General features: G+C 34.7%; 1 protein-coding gene across 3 annotated transcripts in view; it reads left to right on the top strand.

The window, feature by feature from the left end:
* Positions 1-23,305, top strand: part of LOC123553018 (proto-oncogene tyrosine-protein kinase ROS-like) — a 133,462-nt gene that overhangs the window by 36,678 nt on the left and 73,479 nt on the right. The gene's annotated exons all lie outside the window — the stretch shown is intronic.

Raw genomic sequence — 23,305 nt, forward strand, 5'->3', positions numbered from 1 at the left:
CTTTGTTTCAACAGGTATCAGTTAGAGGGGTGCTTTAATCATTAACCTTAAGCCCGATAAATTTCTATAATGAACTTGTCCTTTTCTGAACTTGGACCACTAATGGTTAAAAGGGTGCTTACCAAAAAGATATTGACTGAATTGCGAACAGTGCAGATCTGATCATGATCTACACTGATCGGCATGATCTACACTGATCGCAAAGGCAGAATCAATCGTGTCCAGCTTGATAACGATTAATATACATGGGTGACAAATTTTTGTGAGTTTCTTGTTTGAGCAAATCCACAAAATTTAAATCCATTGAACAACAAAAATGCCCATTCATTTTTTGTTCAAAAGTTTTAATCCATGAATCTATTTCCCAATAAAATCGTCCTTTTAGCCCATATGGCGAAATTTTGTATTCCCAAAGTAAAATGATTTTGACTGTATAACTTTTCAAAAATCCGTCTTTTTTTTTTTCAGGGCATTTACAGTAATCAGTGGATATGTCAAATCTTTTATTTAATGTAAAACAAAGGAAAGAAAGAAAAAGCTTAAAAGCAATCTTCATGTCTATATGGTGTATTAAAGAATATTAAGTATAAAGATAGCAACAAAAGTCCATTTTAAGATACATCCATTAGTGATAGTACTTTTGAAATATTCTTTGTCTGAGAGAGCGTTAATAGATAGGAAGAGAGAAATTGAATAATATGAGCCGCGCCATGAGAAAACCAACATAGTGGGTTTGCGACCAGCATGGATCCAGACCAGCCTGCGCATCCGCGCAGTCTGGTCAGGATCCATGCTGTTCGCTAACGGTTTCTCTAATTGCTATAGGCTCTGAAAGCGAACAGCATCGATCCTGACCAGACTGCGCGGATGCGCAGGCTGGTCTGGATCCATGCTGGTCGCAAACCCACTATGTTGGTTTTCTCATGGCACGGCTCATATTGATGTAAAATTTTAAAGTCTTCCAGAGGGAGCAAATTGATCAAGACATTTCTTTTTTAGTGTAACGGTCATGTGGAAGGGAGTTTAGAGACAAAATATTATAATAAATATTAAGAGAAAATATCATATTCAGTGCAGAGAAATTATTTAAAAGATGCTTCTAAAGTCTTAGTGAGATCTGCCTCTAAAATCCTCCATTTTATTGGGTTCTGAAACCAAAATCTCATTTTCGGCTAATGGTCCAGCAGGGATTAATGTGAAATTTATAGCTCATATAACTGAGTAGCAGATAGACCACAGATATAGATGACTTGATGTCAGAAATGGCACATCCATCAACAGTTTCAAGACACAAATTTATTCTTTTATTGAATTATATCATATTATCGATTTTACCAAATATGGTCGTAAACTTAATAAGCGTCCTGTTCCATATCAAAAAAGAAGTCATCAATTCATTATTGAATTACGTAATTTGTGGTTTTTCGTTGTTTTATGCTTTTAAGGAAGAATTCAATTTTCGTGATTGTTAAATTGCCCATTATGTTCGTTTTGTTTTCCATTAAAGTAACGAGGTAATTTATCTCATCACGGACACGTTCAAAGATTTTTCTTGTCTTGAATTTTGAAAAGTTTTTCTGTACAAGCAGCCCAGTCATCAAGTTGTTTGGAAAAGACTTTATATAAATAGTTACACTAAAGGTTTGTTTGTTTTTAAATTAAGAGTTGATAGATGTTTAACATGACAGTCAATTAAAACCCCTTTCATTTTTTTCTCAGCCACCGTTTTTTGTGGAGAAGTAGACCTCTGTTTTTTTGTGGAGGAGCTGACCTTTTTTGTCTGTTTTTTTTTTGTGTGGAGAAGTTGATCTCTGCTTCTTGTGGAAGAGTTATTAGTTGCTACTGGAAAACATTCTGGAATTACTGATTTATAGCAAAGTGAATTTATTCAAAATATTTTGGATTTCTACACACATCTTTGGCATCATGGGATGACCTCACATTGCAGGTTTCATAACTGTGCCTTATGTTTTGGTAAAATTATGCCCCTATTTCACTTAGAAATTTTGGTGAAAGTTTTTCTCTGAAATCTTTCAGACTATTCACAAGTCTGCAGTCTAAGGTATTCACCATTCTAAGCTACGTTCAGTATCTCTGACTTACGGTTGATAAAATTATGCTGCTTTTTAAACTTAGAAAATTTTGCTGAAGCCTTTACAGCTCTTGTTTTACCCCTATTAAAGCTGCTTTTGGTGCAGTCTTATGAAAAGTAAACTGTGAATGTAGATTTTCAGGAAGCACAGAGCATCCCAAACACAGCCAGAGAGCCATGCATCGCAAAGTAAGCCCACAACAAAAAGAAACTGCAATGGAAAAATACAGTCAAACCTGTGTTAAAGACCACCTCTGGACAGAGAACACCTGGTCTGAAGACCTGTTTTGTTTCCAATTTTAACCTTTACAGTGTATGTTAACCTGTGGATAAAGACCACCTCCCAATAAAGACCACATTTTGGCTCTTCCAAGGGTTTATAGCCCTACTCAAAATTTATATCTTGTCATTTTTTTAACCTTTTTTACAAGTGGTCTCATTAATTTTTTTCTAAGCTTAAATAGACACTTGTAAAGTTTCTGTCAATTAATTTCAATATTTTATTACAAGAACACTCAAAATCATACAAATTTCAGGCAACTTGTTTTGAAGTATTTCACAAAAGCTGGACAAATTTTCCACTTCCACTGTCAAGTAGCTCACTGCAAAACAAGTGTTGTTTTTCAAGTCTGCCAGTAATTAGGAGCAGATGATAAATTTATTTTCTCCCAGGAGCAGTTTTCTGGGAGATGTTTATCCCTGCTGTTTAGACGTCTGTGTATATATGACAAGGGATTTAGGGGATGTCTAGGGATCGGAACAGGGGTCTTCTTTGAACTTTTTTCTTTACCACAGGAATTCATCTAGATGATAATCAGGGCGGATGCATATTTTCTTAACCCTGTTTAAGAAATTTTGCAGTTAATCTATTGAAGGACTGGGTTTGTCCAGTTTCATTAAAGTCTGAAAAATTCCAAAATGATTTATAAGAGAAAATAACAATACAGTTATGATTATGATATACAGTATTCAGGAGACAAAATTCAAAGACTCCTTTGGGTTTTTGATTGCTTCATTTTCTTGTTGGATGATCAGTATGTACTGTTGAAACTGAAACTGATTAATTTGATTAAATGCCTTTTTCTGTACAATGACATATTCAATGGCGTTGTTCATTTAATTTAACAAACCTCAAAATATTAATGACAGAATGTATAATAACTTATATAAAATCAAAAACTAACACCAGACTGGTCCTGCTGTTATTGCATATAAAACAGTTATCAAAAAATGACTGTTAGTACAGTTTTAAGCTTGACTTTTTCGAAGAAAAAGTAGACCTATTACATTTGCCCTGTCATCGCTGTTGGTGTTGCTGTTGGTTAAATTTTCTGATGAAGTCAAATATTTCTGTTACTATCAAAGCTATTTGACTTGAAACTTAAAATAGTTATTTGCTATCAAAGTCTTGGGAACCTCTAAATGATACTGTTTACAATTTGCAATGACATAATGACATACTTTAGTTATCAATATCACATGACGTGTCAATATGAGAAGAAATAGCAAGAATTTTTTTGTTAGAAGTTTCTAATGCAGATTTTTATAGGGAAGTGCAATCAGGTTCCAATTAAATGCATACACCTGTTAGGATTTCAGGGAATCATATAAAACTTAATTTTATTGGGGAACGCATGAACCTCTAAACTGAGAATAAAAACTGTGTTTTTGTATATAAACCTTAATTTATAGCTTTTGGGAAGTTTTCCCCCTTCCTTCTTTCAGGTTATGCACTTATATATTTCTCACAGACATATAGCTTGTGTACATTATGTGTGTTTACAATAGGTAAGTACCTAATTACAGGGTACTTTGTAACGTTATTCTTCATCAACAGAATCGTGGCAATGTTCTTACAGATCTCTGTGTAATTTCAACTTGATACATGCAAAATAAAGGAAGAAGAATCTTCAAAAATGTGAATTAAGAGTACATAAAATTGTCAGGTCAGTGCAAAAAAAGTGGGTTACTTAATTGGCTTAAAGAAACAGTTAACATCTTTTTGTGCTGAGGTGACTGAACCTCAGTCCCATGACCATAATTTTCATGAGTATCTTAAGTATTAATGTAATAGGGTAGAGTATAAGGGTGTACTTTTATTGCAATATGATAGTGTGTCCACCTTAAGTGTGAGAGGTTGCGGGTTTGATTCTTGGTTAGGGCTGAAGAGGAAAGTGTAGTTTTGCTGTTCAAAAGTATATATTTCAGTTCTTAGTAGTGGACACATAGTGAAAATTGGCAATTCATGTTGTATGTGATTCCTGTTTTTACGAAAGGCCATGGGCATGGTGAGCTTCATTTACATTTGAAGAATGTCAATTGTCTGTGTTATACCACAGACATGTCCAAGTATCATTACAGTACCATTACCCTAAAGTTGCAGTGTCTACTAGTGATCTGAATTCTGGTCAGACTTTAAGTTCAGGGAGAAGGTTAATATAATCTTGTTAACTTAATTTGTCTGTTATTCTTGAAAATATCTTGTAAGCTGGTAGGGAGTTGTTTGTCTTTGAATATACACTTTTATCAATGTTGAATAAGTAAAATATACAATGCTTTTATTTTTGTGCTAATATTTACAGACAGAGAGACATGCTAATTTAAAAAGACTCCTGAAACATCAGATGTACATTCAGCTACAAAGTGTGAATAATATTTTTGATGCCTTAAAATGAAGCCAACATTATCAAGTAAAACATCTGATAGATATCTGGACAACTGGACGAACAGATTCAAGGAGTTTGACTGTTAACCATCAGTTGTTTTTTTATCAGTTCAGTTCGAACACCACTAGCTTTAAAGGCATCTTTTGGTTATGCTTACCTAGTTCAAACTTGTAAAATGTATGCAAATGCTAATGAAAAACAGTTAAAATGACTTTTCACTATTTATTTCTACCAAACTTTCTTCACAACATCTTTTATTGGTTGTGTAAGTAGTAGTACATCTAGATATTTTTTCAGTTCAAATTTCTTTAAGCTCATTAGATTGAGATGTTTTTCATAAGCTGGTGTAAAGTTTTGCTAAAAAGACTAGAATAGACCAGATCCAATTAAGACTTCTTCCCAGGTACCATATTTATGGTGACTGTGATGTGTGATGATAAATAAGTTTCATTGGCAGTTAGTGGAATAAAACTGTACATTTTGCCTGATTTTTTTTACATCTTTTCGAAATGTTCAACAATAATATCATCAAATGAAAATTGTGCCAGTATGTAAAAAACAATTACCAGATGTTTGATGCAGCTGAGGATATCATTGAAACAAACAAAAGTATCAGTGCAGCAGACGACAGTCATTGTTGCTCATATAAACAAGAGTCTTAGACTGATTTTTATAAAGAGATGATCTTCTTATCAGGATAAAAAATTCTCAGATATTTAGGACCAAGGACAAATAAAGGACTTGAATATTTACCAGGAATGATATGGTTACATTGATTGATGATAGGAGATTAGTAGGAGCTGCTCAGAGAATTAGAGAGAATTTATTCTAATAATGAGCAATGGCGAAATTCTTAGATTGAATTATCTGTCTATTGTCATTTTTGAGAAACATGATCATGTTCATCTGGTATTGAAAGTTTGTGATTTTTAGCTCACCTGAGCACGAAGTGCTCAAAGGTGAGCTTTAGTGATCACCCTGTGTCCGGCGTCCGTCGTCGTCCGTCGTCCGTCCGTCCGTCCGTCCGTCGTCAACAATTTGACTGTTAACACTCTAGAGGTCACATTTTTGACCCAATCTTAATGAAACTTGGTCAGAATGTTACCCTCAATAAAATCTTGGACGAGTTCGATATTGGGTCATCTGGGATCAAAAACTAGGTCATCAGGTCAAATCAAAGGAAAAGCTTGTTAACACTCTAGAGGTCACATTTTTGGCCCAATCTTAATGAAACTTGGTCAGAATGTTACCCTCAATAAAATCTTGGATGAGTTCGATATTAAGTCATCTGGGGTCAAAAACTAGGTCATCAGGTCAAATCAAAGGAAAAGCTTGTTAACACTCTAGAGGTCACAATTTTAGCCCAATCTTAATGAAACTTGGTCAGGATGTTACCCTCAATAAAATCTTGAATGAGTTCGATATTGGGTCATCTGGGGTCAAAAACTAGGTCACCAGGTCAAATCAAAGAAAAAAATTGTTAACACTATAGAGGTCACATTTTTGGCCCAATCTTAATGAAACTTGGTCAGAATGTTACCCTTAATAAAATCTTGGACGAGTTCGATATTTGGTTATCTGGGATCATAAACTAGGTCACCAGGTCAAATCAAAGGAAAAGCTTGTTAACACTGTTGAAGCCGCATTTATGACTGTATCTTCATGAAACTTGGTCAGATTGTTAATATTGATGATCTTAAGGTCCAGTTTGAATCTGGGTCATGTAGGATAAAAAACTAGGTCACCAAGCCAAATCAAATGAAAAGCTAGTTTACACTAGAGGCCACATTTATGACCATACCTTAATGAAACTTGGTCAAATCTTGATGATCTATAGCTCAAGTTCAAATCTGGGTTAGGTGGGGTCAAAAACTAGGTCACTAGGTCATATCAAAGGAAAAGCTTGTTAACACTCTAGAGGCCACATTTATGACTATATCTTCATGAAACTTAGTCAGAATGTTAAACTTGATGATCTTTAGGGCAATTTTGAATCTGGGTCATGTCGGGTCAAAAACTAGGTCACCGGGTCAAATCAAAGGAAAAGCTAATTAACACTGCAGAGGCCACGTTTATGACCATATCTTAATGAAACTTAGTCAGAATGTTAATCTTGATAATCTTTAGGTCAAGTTTAAATCTGGGTCAGATGGAGTCAAAAACTAGGTCACTAGGTCATATCAAAGGAAAAGCTTGTTAACACTCTAGAGGCCACATTTTTGACTATATCTTCATGAAACTTAGTCAGAATGTTAAACTTGATGGTCTTTAGGTCAAGTTCGAATCTGGGTCATGTCGGGTCAAAAACTAGGTCACGGGGGTCAAATAAAAGGAATAGTTAGTTAACACTTTAGAGGCCACATTTATGACCATATCTTAATGAAACTTGGTCAGAATGTTAATCTTGATGATCTATAGGTCAAGTTTAAATCTGGGTCAGGTGTGTTAAAAAACTAGGTCACTAGGTCAAATCAAAGGAAAAGCTTGTTAAGACTCTAGAGGCCAGATTTATGACTGTATCTTCATGAAACTTAATCAGAATGTTAATCTTGATGATCTTTAGGTCAAGTTCGAATCTGGGTCATGTGGGGGCAAAAACTAGGTCACCGGGTCAAATCAAAGGAAAAGCTAGTTAACACTTTAGAGGCTACATTTATGACCATATCTTAATGAAACTTGGTCAGAATGTTGATCTTGATGATCTTTAGGTCAATAGGTCAGGTGAGCGATACAGGGCCTTCATGGCCCTCTTGTTGTAAAAAAGCCTAAAAAAATTGTGAAATGCTAATGTCTAGTGTCTGTGGTGAAAATTTAATGCAGAAATAAATGTACAATGTCACATTGTGTAGTTGTATTTTAGCATTATATTATCATGCCATGGCATCGTATCTTTGCTTTATATAATCCCACAATCGCCTTTATCAGTCTACATGGCAAAGGTGTGAAACAATAATGGCGATAACTGACCACTGTACATTTTTAGCTTGACTATACAAAGTATGGAGAGCTGTCCTACTCGACCCGGCATCGGTGTTGGCGTCCATCTGTGTCTGCACTTTGGTTAAAGTTTTGATGCACTTTCTCTTTTTCACTGTAATTACTTGATGGACTTGTTTCAAACTTAAAATAGTTATTCCTCATCACCACCCACATTATCTCAGTTATTATGCTGTCCTTTCAAAGAAGGAGGGGTATATTGTTTTGCAGATGTCGGTCTGTCGGTCGGTCGGTATGTAGACCAATCCGTTTCCGGATGATAACTCAAAAACGCTTCGGCCTAGGATTGTGAAAGTTGATAGGAAGGTTGGTCATCACCAGCGAATGACCCCTACTGATTTTGAGATCAGTAGGTCAAAGGTCAAGGTCACAGTGACCAGGAACAGTAAAACGGTTTCTGGACGATAACTCAAGAACACTTGGGCCTAGGATCAGGAAAATTGATAGGGGGATGGACATGACCAGCAGATGACTCCTATTGATTTTGAGGTTATTAGGTCAAAGGTCAAGGTCACATTGGCCAGGAACAGTTAAACGGTTTTTGGACGATAGCTCAAGAACGCTTGGGCCAAGGATCATGAAAGTTGATAGAGAGGTTAATCATGATCAGCAGATGACCCCTATTGATTTTGAGGTCAGTAGGTCAAAGGTCAAGGTTACAGTGACCCGGAACAGTTAAACCGTTTCCAGGCGATTACTTGAGAATGCTTAAGCCTAGGATCACAAAACTTGATAGGGAGATTGGTAATGACCAGTAGATGATCCTGATAGATTTTGAGGTCAGTAGGCGAAAGGTCAAAGTCATATTGACCCGAAACAGTTAAACCGTTTCCGGACGATAACTTGAGAACACTTGGGCGTAGGATCACGAAACTTAATAGGGAGGTTGATCATGACAGCAGATGACCCCTTTTGATTTTGAGGTCAATAGGTCAAGGTCATATTGAACCAGAACAGTAGAACTTTTGTTTACAGTGAGCAAATAATTTCTGTTCCTTGTGCAATTACTGAATGCATCAAGGGGGGCATTTCGTGTTCTACGAGCTCTTGTTACTAAATGGATTTGATTGAAATTTAAAATAGTTGTTTCACATTATCACCCACATCATATGACCTAAGGTTCATAACTCTAGAACCAATTTTCCATGAATTATGCCCCCTTTTTACTTAGAATTTCAAGTTAAAGTTTTGGTGCACTTTCACTCTATCTCTGTTATTACTCAGTGGACTTTATTCAAACTTAAAATAGTTGTTCCACATCATCACTCACATCAAATGACGCAAGGGTCATAACTCTTGCACCATATTTCATGAATATTCGCCCTGTTTACTTAGAATTTCACGTTAAAGTTTTGGTGCAGTTTCACTCTATCTCAGTTATTACTAAATGGATTTGATTTAAACTTAAAAGAGTTGTTCCACCTTATTACCCACATCATATGAACAAGGTCCATTACTCTGGCACCCATTTTTTCATGGATAAGGCCCCCTTTTACTTAGAATTCAAGGCTAACTTTGATGCATTTTCACTATATCTCAGTTATTACAGAGAAGATTTGCTTCAAACTAAAAATAGTTGTTCGGCATCATCATTCACATCATAATACACAAAGACCATAACTCTGGCACCAGTATTTCATGAAATATCTCCCCTTTTTACTTAGAATTTCAGGTTACAGTTTTGATGTACTTTCATTCTATCTCAGTTATTGCTAGATGGATTTGACTCAAACTTAAAGTAGTTGCACATCATCACCCACATCATATGACACAAGGTGCATCACTCTTGCACCAATATTTCATGAAATATGCCCCATTTTTGCTTAGAATTATACTTATCTAATGTTTTGATAACTTTATCTTTATCTCTCTTATTACTTAATTCTTTTGACACAAACATTAGCAATTGTCCAATACCTTCATCCACATTGGAGTCATTAAACACTCCAGTGACTGCTCCAGCTTCCTCAGATGTGCCCTTTTTCATTATCCAGCATCGAAATAGTCGAGCGCGCTGTCTCTTGTGACAGCTCTTGTAGACAATGTTTTCAACTGGTTTACAAAATTTCTTTCTTATTAGGCACTTTGATTAATGTGAAAGATAATGAATTATTTGAAGCAAGATCTTTATAGGTCTATAATTTATTTTCATACCAGCTGATATCATCAGACTCACAGACTTTTATTTCTCATTACAGTCAAAGTTACTTTTTATTTCTCATTAGAGCCAAAATTACTTTTTATCACTCATTAGAGCCAAAATTACTTTTTATCACTCATTAGAGCCAAAATTACTTCAGTCACTGTCCATATTTCAGTCCAAAGAGACTCTCAAAACAAGACAAAATGATGCAAATATATGCCATGTAGGAGTAATTAACAAAGTCTTATTGTGGCAAAAGATAAAATTGGCACTGAAACTGCAATTCATTACACCTTAATGCTTATTACCAAACTATCAATGACTGGTTTTAGTTGACACCTTAGCTTTCTGTGAATAAGTATTGTGGATCATGGGAGAACAACCAAAGCACTATATAGGGACTGGGAATTTGATTTTTCATATTTTCTCACAGAAGGAAACATAAATGAAGAAAACTGTTTTTAATAGAAGTGCAGCCCCATGTGGTTCTGGGACAATCTGTGTATGAAAAGAATTGGAACCACTGCCTTACCCTTGCATGATCTTAAGAGGCGACTAATAGGGTCTTAACACTTGGTTTTGCTGTAACTCTGTGATTCCAGCAGGTATGCAGATTTTGATTCCATACCTCATGTTTTTATTTCAATGTAAATGAGATGTGAAACCAAAATTTGTAGTCCTGTTTGGTGCCATATAACCTATACCGTGTTGGTGCGCCGTAAAACCCAAATAAATAAAAAAATAAATAATAGAAGCGCAGGAAAAAAAAAATCTGCAAACTGAAATAAGTCATAACGTATGTTTTAACTGTGAATAACAACAAAGAGTTCTGGTTAAGTAAGTTCTTGTTTAGAGCAGAATATGTTTTGTAGAATAACTTTTTAGCTCATCATACTGCACAATGTCTGCCATCCGTTGTGCATGCATGCACATGTGTATGTCTGTACTTCCGGTCATCTGTCCATCGTCAACAATTTCTTTAAACAACATCTCCTCCAAAAGCACTGGATAGATTTTGATGAAACTTGGCCTGGATGTTTCATTGGCCCTCTACAAAAGTTTTTTCAAATGGTTTTGCTTGGTTGCACATAATTATATGGGGCTGCCAGAGCTTAAAGTAGAAAAATCTTCAAACGACATCTCCTCCTAAACCGCTGGTCAGATTTTGAAATAATTTCACTTAAATGGTCTTTATATAACTTTCTACTAAGATTTTTTGTTAGTTTTTGGTTTAAGGCCATTTTTCAATAGTATTTCAGTTATGTAACCGCAGGCAGTTAACCTAACCCAAGTTCCTGGTTTCTGTACCAGTACAAACCTGTTTTTCGCAAGTAACTGCCAATTCCCCACTTGAATCAGAGGTGGAGGATGTCAGACACAATGTCTTTTATCAAATCATTACAGGTACTTACAGAAATTAATGGTGCTTTTCAAACATCATTTTCAATTTAAACTGAAATAAGTACCATGATGTATAACAAAGTCAATTCTCGGAACACTCAAGAAAAGTAAAACCGCAACATCAATTTTTTTAGCTTGACTATACGAAGTATAAGGAGAGCTATCCTACTTGACCCGGCGTCGGCGTTGGCGTCTGCGTCTTTCCACGTCCCCACCTTGGTTAAAGTTTTTTTTACACTTTCTCTTTTTTTCAACTTGTCTCTGTAATTACTTGATGGATTTGATTCAAACTTGAAATAGTTATTCCTCATCATCACCCACATCATCTGACATAAGGGCCATAACTCTGGCACCAATATTTCATGATTTATCTCCCCTTTTCACTTAGTTTTTATACGCCCGATTGAAAAACGGGACGTATTATGGGAACGCCCCTGGCGGGCGGATGGGCGGATGGGCGGGCGGGCGGGCGGGCGGCGTCCACAGACCTTGTCCGGAGCATATCTTCTACATGCATGGAGGGATTTTGATGAAACTTGGCACAGTTGTTCACCATCATGAGACGGAGTGTCATGCGCAAGAACCAGGTTCCTAGGTCTAAGGTCAAGGTCACACTTAGAGGTCAAAGGTCAAATTCAAGTATGACTTTGTCCGGAGCATATCTTCTTCATGCATAGAGGGATTTAGATGAAAGTTGGCACAATTGTTTATCATCATGAGACGGAGTGTCATGCGCAAGAACCAGGTCCCTAGGTCTAAGGTCAAGGTCACACTTAGAGGTCAAAGGATACAAGAATGAAAACTTTGTCCGGAGCATATCTTCTTCATGCATAGAGGGATTTTGATGAAAGTTGGCACAATTGTTCATCATCATGAGACGGAGTGTCATGCGCAAGAACCAGGTCCCTAGGTCTAAGGTCAAGGTCACACTTAGAGGTCAAAGGATACAAGAATGAAAACTTTGTCCGGAGCATTTCTTCTTCATGCATGGAGGGATTTTGATATAACTTGGCACAAATGTTCACCACCACAAGACGGAGTGTCATGCGCAAGAACCAGGTCCCTAGGTCTAAGGTCAAGGTCACACTTAGAGGCCAAAGGTCAGATACAAGAATGACTGTCCGAAGCATTTCTTCTTCATGCATAGAGGGATTTTGATGTAACTTGGCACAATTATACACCATCATGAGATGAAGTGTCATGCGCAGTTCCCTTCTTTAGAATTACTTCCCTTTGTTGTTACTACAAATAGCTTATATTGTAACTTTTTCATTACTAGTCGTAGGGAAAAATCGAGACCACTTTTCTGTAGTACAACATGCATGCTACATCCAATTATGAGGTGTATTTTGACCAATCTCTACCTGGTAAAGATTTTTGTGTGGACTTACAATTTTTTTTTTGATTTTTTTTTTTTTTTTTTTTTAAGATTACCTTCCCTTAGTTGTTACTATAAATAACTTATATAGTAACTTTTTTATAATTGACCGTAGGGAAAAAACAAGACCACTTTTCTGTGGTACAACATAGATGTTACTTTCAAATTTTAGGTGTATTTTAAGGTATCTCTACCTGGTAAGAGTTTTTTTGTGGACTTAGAAAAACAAAAGACTTACAATGATTACTAAACAACCACAAAATTAAAATTCCATTTGGAAAACAGGTGCTAGAGTAAAGAAATTTGCTGTGACGGGCGTATATTGTGACATTCTGGCACTCTTGTTAAGGTTAAAGTTTTGATGCACTCTCACTCTATCTCTGTTATTACAGAATGGATTTGATTCAAACTTAAAATACTTGTTTAACATCATCACTCACATCATATGACAAAAGATGCATAACTCTGGCACAAATTTTTTATGAATTTTTCCCCCTTTTTACTTAGAATTGCAGGTTAAAGTTTTGATGCACTTTCACTCTATCACTGTTATTACTGAATGGATTTGATTCAAACTTAAAATAGTTGTTCAACATCATCACCCACACCATTTGGCACAAGGTGCATAACTCTGGCACCAATTTTTCATGAACTATTCCCCCTTTTTACAAAGAATTTCAGGTTAAAGTTTTGATGCACTTTCACTTTATCTCTGTTATTACTGAATGGATTGGATTCAAACTTAAAATAGTTGTTCAACATCATCACCCACACCATTTAACACAAGGTGCATAACTCTGGTACCAATTTTTCATGAATTATGCCCCCTTTTACTTAGAATTAAAAGTTAATTTTGATGCATTTTCACTATATCTCAGTTATTATGAAATGCATTTGATTCAAACTTGAAGTAGTTGTTCCACATCATCACCCACATCATATGATACAAGATGCATAACTCTTGCACCAATATTTAATTAGTTATGCCCCCTTTTTGCTTAGGCTGTACTTGTATGTATAGTGTTTTGATACACTTTATCTCTACTTCTCTTATTACTTAATATTTTTGACACAGACTCAGGCTATTGTGCAACATCTTCACCCACCATTGGAGTTAATAAACACTCCAGTGACAGCTCCAATTTTCTCAGATGTGCCCAGTTTCACTATCTAGCATCAAAATAGTTGAGCACGCTGTCTCCTGTGACAGTTCTTGTTTACCTTTGTCAGAAGACGTGAAACTCATATTTGGATGAATTTTATTAAGGCATGCAGAAATTTGATCATTGGTCAGGAATAATGAATATTCATGGGAACAAAACACTATGAAATAGTTAATACATTGATGCTGAGAGTTGAAGATGCTCAATTATATAAAGTTTGAGTTGTTAATGCTTTTGTATGCAACATTGCTGACATGTGTTAATGTAACACAAGGTTTCTATATAATGATCTGCCCTGCTCCATTGTTTTGGAATATTTCAATTTTAATTATTCCTATGACAACAATGTAAAATCAGGCCAGCACCCCTGTGAAAAAGGTTCATGAACTTCATGAATTTATTCATGAATTTGTAAGAATTCATGAATTATTTCATGAATTATAAAAAATGTTCATGAACTACAAGGAGAGTTCACTTACTTAAATTCATGAACTCTCAATTTCAAGAATATTACTTTCATTTCTTGAACTTGTAAATGTAGTTCATGAACATTTCAATAAATCCATTAAATAATTTAAGAAATTCATGAACTTGAAAATGAAATTCAGATAATGATTGAAATTGTGATTCAGGAACTACAGGGTTATGGTTTCCCATGTAAAAGATTTTCTAGAACTAGTATTAAATTAAAGTATTGAACATTCAAGAACTTCCAAAGAACTTAAAGAACTGTTCCTGAACCAGCATAACATTTCTTAGACTGTGGTTCTAGAACAATGATGGTTCTGGACCATTGGTTCAAAAACTGCAAAAGTTCAATAACTTACAGAACTTTACCAGTTCCTGAACAGTTACTGTTGGTATTAGACTAAGAACCAAAATTGTTCATGAACACAGGTTCATTAAAGTACTAAAATTCAAAACCTTTTTCTAGTTCAGTACCAGATCTTGAACCCAATTGTGAGTTTCTGAACTGTTCATTAAACATAAAACTTAGGTTTATTACCTTTTACAATAATGAATAAGTTCATGAACTGTTTGTGAATGTTCATGAACATTAAATTCATAATGTCACATGATCAGTTTCCATTATTTTGTTGCATGCTGGGAAATTTTTTGCACATGTGATTCAGCAATTTTTGAGAAGTTTGTGCAGCAAATAAGAAGGAAATATTTATCATACTACTGTTACGAATGGTTTAAAAGGAACATGAGTATACTGAATATCAAGTAAGTAATTATGGTGTTGTCATAAATCGTTCCGTTAAAAACTATAAAATTCTTTTAAAATGTCACAAGTTTTCATGACCCTGAAATAGTTCATGAATAAAAATTCATGAAAATCAAAATTTATGTTTCATGAATTTCGATATTCATGAACTTCTTCATGAATTAAAATTCATGAATAGATATTTATGAGAATCAAAATTTATGTTTCATGAATTTCAATATTCATGAACTTTTTCAATTATTATTTTAATTCATGAAGTTCATGAATATCGAAATTAATAAAATATCAATTTTGATTCTCATGAATATTTATTCACGAACTATTTCATGAATTTGTTCATGAATGAATTCATGAAGTTCATGAACCTTTCTCACAGGGGCAGTTTCGTACAAGAACTTTGACAACGCCATATTTTTTGACAAATCAGAATAATTGAACAATCTTAGTGAACTGCCTGCTTAGCTCAATATAACCGAAACTCTACTCAAAATGATTTTAATTTGTACATGTGTTTTCAAATGTCTTAGCTAGGTAGCTGGGTGTCTGAGATAAGCGAGTTTCAACTTTATCTTAAAATTGAGTGCACAGATTTTTACATTTTTGTTTTAACAATATATGATAGAAAATAAGTAATTTTGCAATTGTGTAAATTTTTCATTGAACTGTTCTTTGTAAGAATCATCAAAATTGTCATGATTTTCTCTTAGACTCCCATTAGCTTTAAGCTTAATTATTATTCGAGTTTTAAAATTTTTATTGGCAGAAATATATCATTAATCAGGACGTATTGAAAATTTCAGGTATAATAAAATTTTACATTTTAGTAAAAAAAAAAAACAGGAAAAAAAGATCTGATTGTGCAGAAGAACCTTTAATCAGTTTTCTCTAAAATATCTAAGGGCAATTTGTTATTTACTTTTATACCATATGATTTATGAAATATTTTAGAAGCTTCAAAGTCTGATAGACATGCCATGTCACAGTCCAGATCTGATTTATTTGTCATATTGATTTAAACATAAGCCATGCCTTTCTTAGAATTATTGTATACTTTGTGATTTATGTAATGTTTTAGAAGTTTGATAGACATGTCCAGATCTGTATAGATTTCTTTGTCATATCAATTTAAACATCATATTAGTCTGCCTTGAAGTAGTCTGCATGAGCACACCATTTTGGAATGTTTTTTAAAGAAGGTGTCTGTCCAACAACTAGAAATTGTTAACTTTAGTTTCTTTGTTGTTAGAACCATGGCATGTATAAACTTTATTTGAAAACAACATTACAGTGGTTTTCATCTCTTCACTGTCTTGAAATTAATTATAAATTGTCTGAGAATTTTTTCATTCATACTTGAAATTGTGTTTAGCAAACATGTAATTGTTTAAAACACACATGCAAAATGAATTTGCAGCGTAATTAAGATTAAAAAGCAAGTTTATGTTTGTTATAATACAACATACATCCATTAGTATGAATTCCAGCAAATATACTTGGAGACAGTTTTATGTAGCAAGAAACAATATCTGCCCATAGAACACGAAACATGGCAGCAATAGTCTGTGTACAGGAGGAGGAAACTCCTGGAAGGTTAGAGAAACAATAGCTAAAATTGTTTGTGACTAGTCAGCCTCGCACTTTCAGCAAATGTAGGTATACAAGATATAGTCCGCTTTAGGAAAGCTGCTTGAAAATAGAGATCGAAATAAGGGATGTTGTTGGACTGTTTGTACCGGATAAAGATTCTGTTTTATAGAAGAAACTTCAGATTGATTAACATGGTAGCAAAGATTTTAGACATATTTTTGTATCAGACAAACTGAGCAGACATTTAAGTAAAATGTAATAGATCAGCTTGCGCTCAGTTAATAACAGCAACTTCCTGGATTTTCAGACTGATTCTTCCGTTCAGAATGCTTCTTCCATATAAAGTTATTTATTTTTAGAGCTCTTTATACAGTGAAGCAAGTATAATCATTATTGCCCTCAAAGGGATAATCTATTATATTGCTGTGAAAGATAAGAATCTTTGAATGTCAGTTTTTAGCAGACAATGCCTGTTTTCAATGATATATATGACTTTTATAAATCTACTGTTAGATCCGCCTAGTCTGCGAAAAAAAAATTTTTTTCATTAATTTTGGGTTTATTTTGTAAGATCCTGATATAAATAATACATCTTTTGAAAGGTATCCAAGAGTGGCAGTAGGATCTTTTTGAAATATTTTGAATAATGTGAATTCTTTGACCAAAAAATGTATTTTGCCATTATAAATTTTGGACAAAATAAACTATTCTTTAAAATTTTCACAAACCTTTTTATGTGGAAATGGCTAAACAATTTATAACTATCCATGCATTCACTAACAAAAGTGAAATTCTGTTCTTTTTTTTAATTTTTGTTGTCGACTGAAATATACAATATGAAATGCTGATTAAAATTGTGTTTTAACGATAAATTCAAAGCAAGTTTAGATTTTTGGAAATTTAAAACCTCTCTTGAAAATTTGAAGTCTGTTTCGGAGTTCTTTTTTATGAGGTATTGTATGATTTAAGAGGCATTGTCTGATATTTAAAGAGGAATCAGGGACAGTCCTTTGATTATGGAAAATGGGGATTAACCCTTAGCCTGCTGCAGGCGAATTTAACAGCCTTTGCAAACAGCTTGGAACCAGATCAGACGCCGATTAAATCGGCGTCTGATCAGGTTCCAAGCTGTTTGCTACTCTGACAATATTTCTTCCAATTTTGGAGCAAATTGAATGAACTTTACAATTTTAGCAGACGACATTTCCAGCAGACGACAATTTATCTAGCATGCTAAGGGTTAAACAGTAAATACAATGTGTAAGAGTAATGAAACCTTACGGAAATGAAAAATTACGGCATATGTTTAAAAATTGTTGTAATTGGATGATATTTGAATTGGTGATCTATCCTTTATAAATTTCCTTTTTTAATGATTTTAGAAGTGTGGAAATGTGGATGACACAAGGCTATAACATGTACAGTAACATGACCTACACAAGGATATGACATGCCTATTTACATGACCTATATACACAAGGATATGACATGCCTATATGCACAAGGATATGACATGCCTATTGACATGACCTATATGCGCAAAGATATGACATGCCTATTGACGTGACCTATATACGCAAGGATATGGCATGCCTATTGACATGACCTATATATGCAAGGATATGACATGCCTATTGACATGACCTACACAAGTATATAACATGCCTATTGACATGACCTACACAAGGCTAAAACATGCCTATTGACATGACCTACACAAGTATAAAACATGCCTATTGACATGACCTACACAAGGATGATGACAGGCCTATTGACATGATCTATATACACGAGGATATGACATGCATTGACATGACATTCGGAAGGACAAAACATCTTCATAGACATGACTTGCACATGGACGTGACATGTATAGATATTTACATACAGAAGAACAAGACATGTTCATTTATATATTTTAGACAAGGACATGATGTGATTTATGCAAAAACCTGCCTTGCTCACTGAAATGACCTTCACAAGCGCACTGTGCATCTGCACAAGGAAATTAAATTGTTCTTACACTAGATAATGCAGTGCATTTTGATAGAATGCACTTATGATATGACATGCTAATTTGCATGAAATACATGGGCATAACTAATACTGTGGCATGATATGCTGATTGGAGACAGAATTACATGTGGAATTAGTACTTTTTCCTTACTAAGTTATATTTTGTTATGAGTTCTTGTCACTAGTGGAAAAATGTATATTGGAGGTAATTATTAGACATTAAGGTGTGGGGGGGGGGGCATAATGATGTTCTTTGACCTTCAGGTGGGACATCATTATCTGTGGTCATTTACCTCAATTGTCTCTCCCTTGTTTGTGTGTTTTACGGCAATTTTTGCCAAATTTGTGCCTATTCCCCGCAATTTAGATTAGTGGATGCGCAGGAAATAAGAAGATAAATGATGTTATTATCCTTAATGTCAGTCTAGAAGGCGCATAATGTCAAACTGAATGGATAGTTTCTGTCACATGAATGGAATACAACTTTAAACATGAACAAAATATCAGAAACTGTGTGAGATAAGACTCAGGTTATATAAAAATTACTGGGCCATGATGATAATGTTTCTTAATGGATAGAAGTCATAGAAATTTCTTATTGTTGGTTAATGTGATAGTATATTCTTAGATACTGTACTTTTGCCATTAGTTACTTATATATATATATAGCAGTTAGTACAAATCAAAGAAAATTTAATTATATATTTTCTCTGGAAATAATGAAGTAATTACCTGTTTCTTCAAATGAAATATCCTTGTAACACATTATAGTGACTCTATCTTATCTGGGCCTGTTCAGTATTCTGCTTGGTTTGAGGAGCAAACTGTTGAATTGTAAAGACATACAGTATAAGCTAAAGACTTGCATGTAGACTAGTCTTTCCTTAAATGTCCCTAAGCCAGCCCAAGAGCACAAAAAGTCTATTCCCTGAATAGGGTAATGTTTGCTGCAACCATTTCAATAAGAGAATGCATCTTTAAAGTACTTCATCCTTCAGCCACCACTGATTCATGCTGGGAAGTTGCAGCTTTTGGGGGAGAACAAATTAGTACTGGTTCAGCAGAAACACTGGTTAGTTTGTAGGTGTTGTATAACTGAAATGCTGTTGAAAAACAAGTTTAAAGGCATTTAACTAGACCCTTTTGTCTTTCTGGTAAAATGTCTGACATCTCCATGCCAAGTTTTTTTTATGTTAAATAGTTTTTGGCATGGTGCAGCCCATTTATTATGCTGCTAGGATAGATAGATCTGCATAACTTGTACGATTATCCACAGACTGGTTCACATAAATTTGCACAATTGAATTGACAGTGGATTTACAGGCTTGGAACCGCAGTGTATGTCATCTGCAAAATGCTTGCATTTTTTTGCAATAGAAGTTACACTGTCTGACAACGAAAGTATAAAGTGAGTTGGATATTTCCACAGTAGGTGGCTTTGCTTCTTGTCTCTGGGTCAGAAAAATGTTCAGTTAAGGGGTCAGTAAATGACCCTTGTTTCCTTTGAAAACTTCTGACTGATGCCATTCTTGATATTAATGATACAGCAGGGGTACTTAAACTTGCAACTTTAGAACCAAGACATATGTACATGGCAGATTCTCTTCCACCTTGCAGCCAATAAGTCTGCATCTCACTGGATTAGAACCAGACTATTAATACTAAGTATTCATATTAGACTTTTTTCTGAGGCTTTCTATGTAGAACATTGGAAAGAAAAAAAGGAACCAATATTGTGAAGAATTTGTTTTATGCAGATCTAACTTTTCTCAGAGAACATACGTAAGGAGTTGTCATATTTTCAGTTAGTGCTACATATTTCTTGATTATATAATAATATCAACTATGCCACTTAGGCAATATACAGATCATTGGTTGTCTTTGTGTTTTTGCACATTTCCTTTGCATAATCCTTACTGACAAGTCTTATACAATAGGTAGGTTTATCAAAAGCTTGGCATAATAATAACATCTAAAGTGTTACAAGAACAGAATGCTATCATAGTAGAGTCAGTAACATTTTTATGACAGCATTTTCTGTAACATTTTAGCTTTGTAACATATGGTGAAACTTTGTGGCAACCTGTTTAGAGTAAAAGCAACTTAGTTTTTACAATACTATAGTATTACGCATCCAGTAGGCTCTCCGTAAATTTGTTGGCACCGAATTCTGTAGGTAGCTGACAAACTGTTGTGAGTTTTTCTGATGGTAATTACCTGTAACGGTTAACTTGTCATAGGCATAATACAGGAGTATCATACCTACAAGTAAAATGTGTTTTGCACACTCACTCGATGGTGGGTATGAGTCATAGGCGTGCACGAGTTTTCAGTGCAGTTCCGTTTATCTGTTGATGTCGTTATTCTCACTTGAAAATGAAATAAAGGCAAAAAAAGTTTGGAAAATTTATTGCATTTATAAATCAAAATAATAATGATATCACTAGTTTATTGGTGATAGAGTTCCATATATGAGAATCCGCACTGTTCGCTATTCAGTCATTAAATTTTCAGTGAATACCCCATTGAAAAAGAAGTGGCACTGTCTGAAATGAATGATGGACCATTCCATTTTAGAAATTTAGCAGAGTAATAAGGTAGTAAAGTCCTGGCTGCATTTTCCAGTTGCTTTGTTTCTCATTTGAAGTATTTTGGTTCTTTTACAACTGATGTTCCATTTGTTCGATTGATTGAAACACCACATAAAGATTATTTTCTTGTGGTATTTTGTATAATTTCCACTAAATGCATACTCACTTAAGTTAATTATGATACAGATTAGCTCATTATTTACCAGGGGTGGTAATAGGAAAAATAATTAGTACTAGTTGTGTCAGTAATCAGAAAGTGTAGATCCTGTGTATTGATTTGCCCGTTTTTAAATGCTTGTTTCTTACATTTGTCATCTATTCCCCCTAATATTCTAAACACGTTTTTTATCTGATCTAATTTTTTACAGACTTCAGCCAATTTGTAGAGCAGTCAAGGTAATTTTCTGTCTGAGAAAATTTTGACAGTAAATCGCAGGTTAAAAAATGGTAGAAATTATCGCAGGTGTATTATCAATCATCATGCCTGATTACTTACCATGTAAAATAGTACAGCAATCATTTACCATGTAAAATAACAGATTCCCTGTGCAGCATTTTACTTGATTTATCCATGTTGGATTATATGTGATTACTTCATTTGATATGGCAGTTTGCCTAATTGAGAATCAAATTCTTTTTCAGGGTGTTAAGATATTGCTTGATTATAGTTAATAAAAAAAAAATTCATGATACAGTCGGACTTCGATGGCTCGAACTTGAGGGTCTCGTGGAAATTAGTTAGAGTTTTCCGTTGTTTGAGCCATCCAAATGGCGGCCATTTTGAATTTGGGAATTTTTGAGGGCATGATGTGCTACAAACCTTACATCATAATATATTGCCATATTGTACCTAAATGTGTGTATGATATGATGATAAATAAAAAATGAACGCTGCAATATGCTTTAATTATTATTTATTTTCAAACATGACATAGATACGAAAATAAAACACAGATAAAACACTAATATAATTATATGAATTTTGGTGAAGACAGCATCAAATAGAAAGACATGAATAGCAAACCTTTATGAATCATAGTTCAGTACAAATATTATCAAATATATTGCTTTCCAGTAGCTGACTTAGCTATCCCCCCATTTCCGGGTCCTTAAATATTAAGTTGTTCAGCCATGCTAAAGCAGTATGAAAGTTGACATCGAAACTCCCGATTTTATGCAGAAAAAATAAAGACAGACACTGCTCAATTATTTTAAATAATTTTATTCGTATAAATCAAAGCCCATTAAAGCATTGCAGTGAACGAAAGTCACTTTGTTTAATTTGTTTGTCGTATATCGACGCTAATTACATAAGCATGTGAAAATTACGCATGCGCCGGTTAAAGGGGAAGCTTGGGGAATGTCAGGCAGAGGTGTGAAAAACTTTGTAAACACATGATTCTGGCGACAAATTGTCTGTTTGACTGAATAGGTGTAATTATTAAGCCAAGGGGACCACAAAATGAGTTCAAGAGTTCGAATTTTCGTAGTTCGAGCGATCCGAGGTAGAACTATATAGAATAAAGAAGGAATAAATTCGGGACCGGGCGAAGAGTTCGAGCGATCCCGCGTGTTCAAATGATCCGAGTTTGAGCCATTGAAGTTCAACTGTAGTTCTATAATGGACTGGTCTGCCATTCAGTTTGGGCAGTGCCATTTATTATTCAAAGGGGTGTTCACAGAAAATTTTCTGTCTGAATAGAGACCAGTGCAGACTGTGATCAGACTGCACAGATGTGCAGGCTGATCTTGGTCTGCACTGGTCACAAAGGCAATTAAATCACATGCCGCCAGCAGGCTAAAAGTTCATCAAATGGTATTCAGCTTTATAGTTATACTTAACCAACTGGTATTCAGCATTGTGCTTATATTTGGCTTATTAGTTATGCTTTTACTTTAAGAAACTTCAAGTAGACATTTCGCGATTTAAGTAAATTTCCTCAGAAATCACTTCTCTTAAGTATTAGGCAATAGAAAATTAATTGTTAGATTTTCATCCCCGCCCGCCCCTATGCGAAAACCCCCGCCCCAAAATTTTTT

The sequence above is a fragment of the Mercenaria mercenaria genome, chromosome 4, assembly GCF_021730395.1.
Source record: "Mercenaria mercenaria strain notata chromosome 4, MADL_Memer_1, whole genome shotgun sequence".
NCBI lineage: Eukaryota > Metazoa > Mollusca > Bivalvia > Venerida > Veneridae > Mercenaria > Mercenaria mercenaria.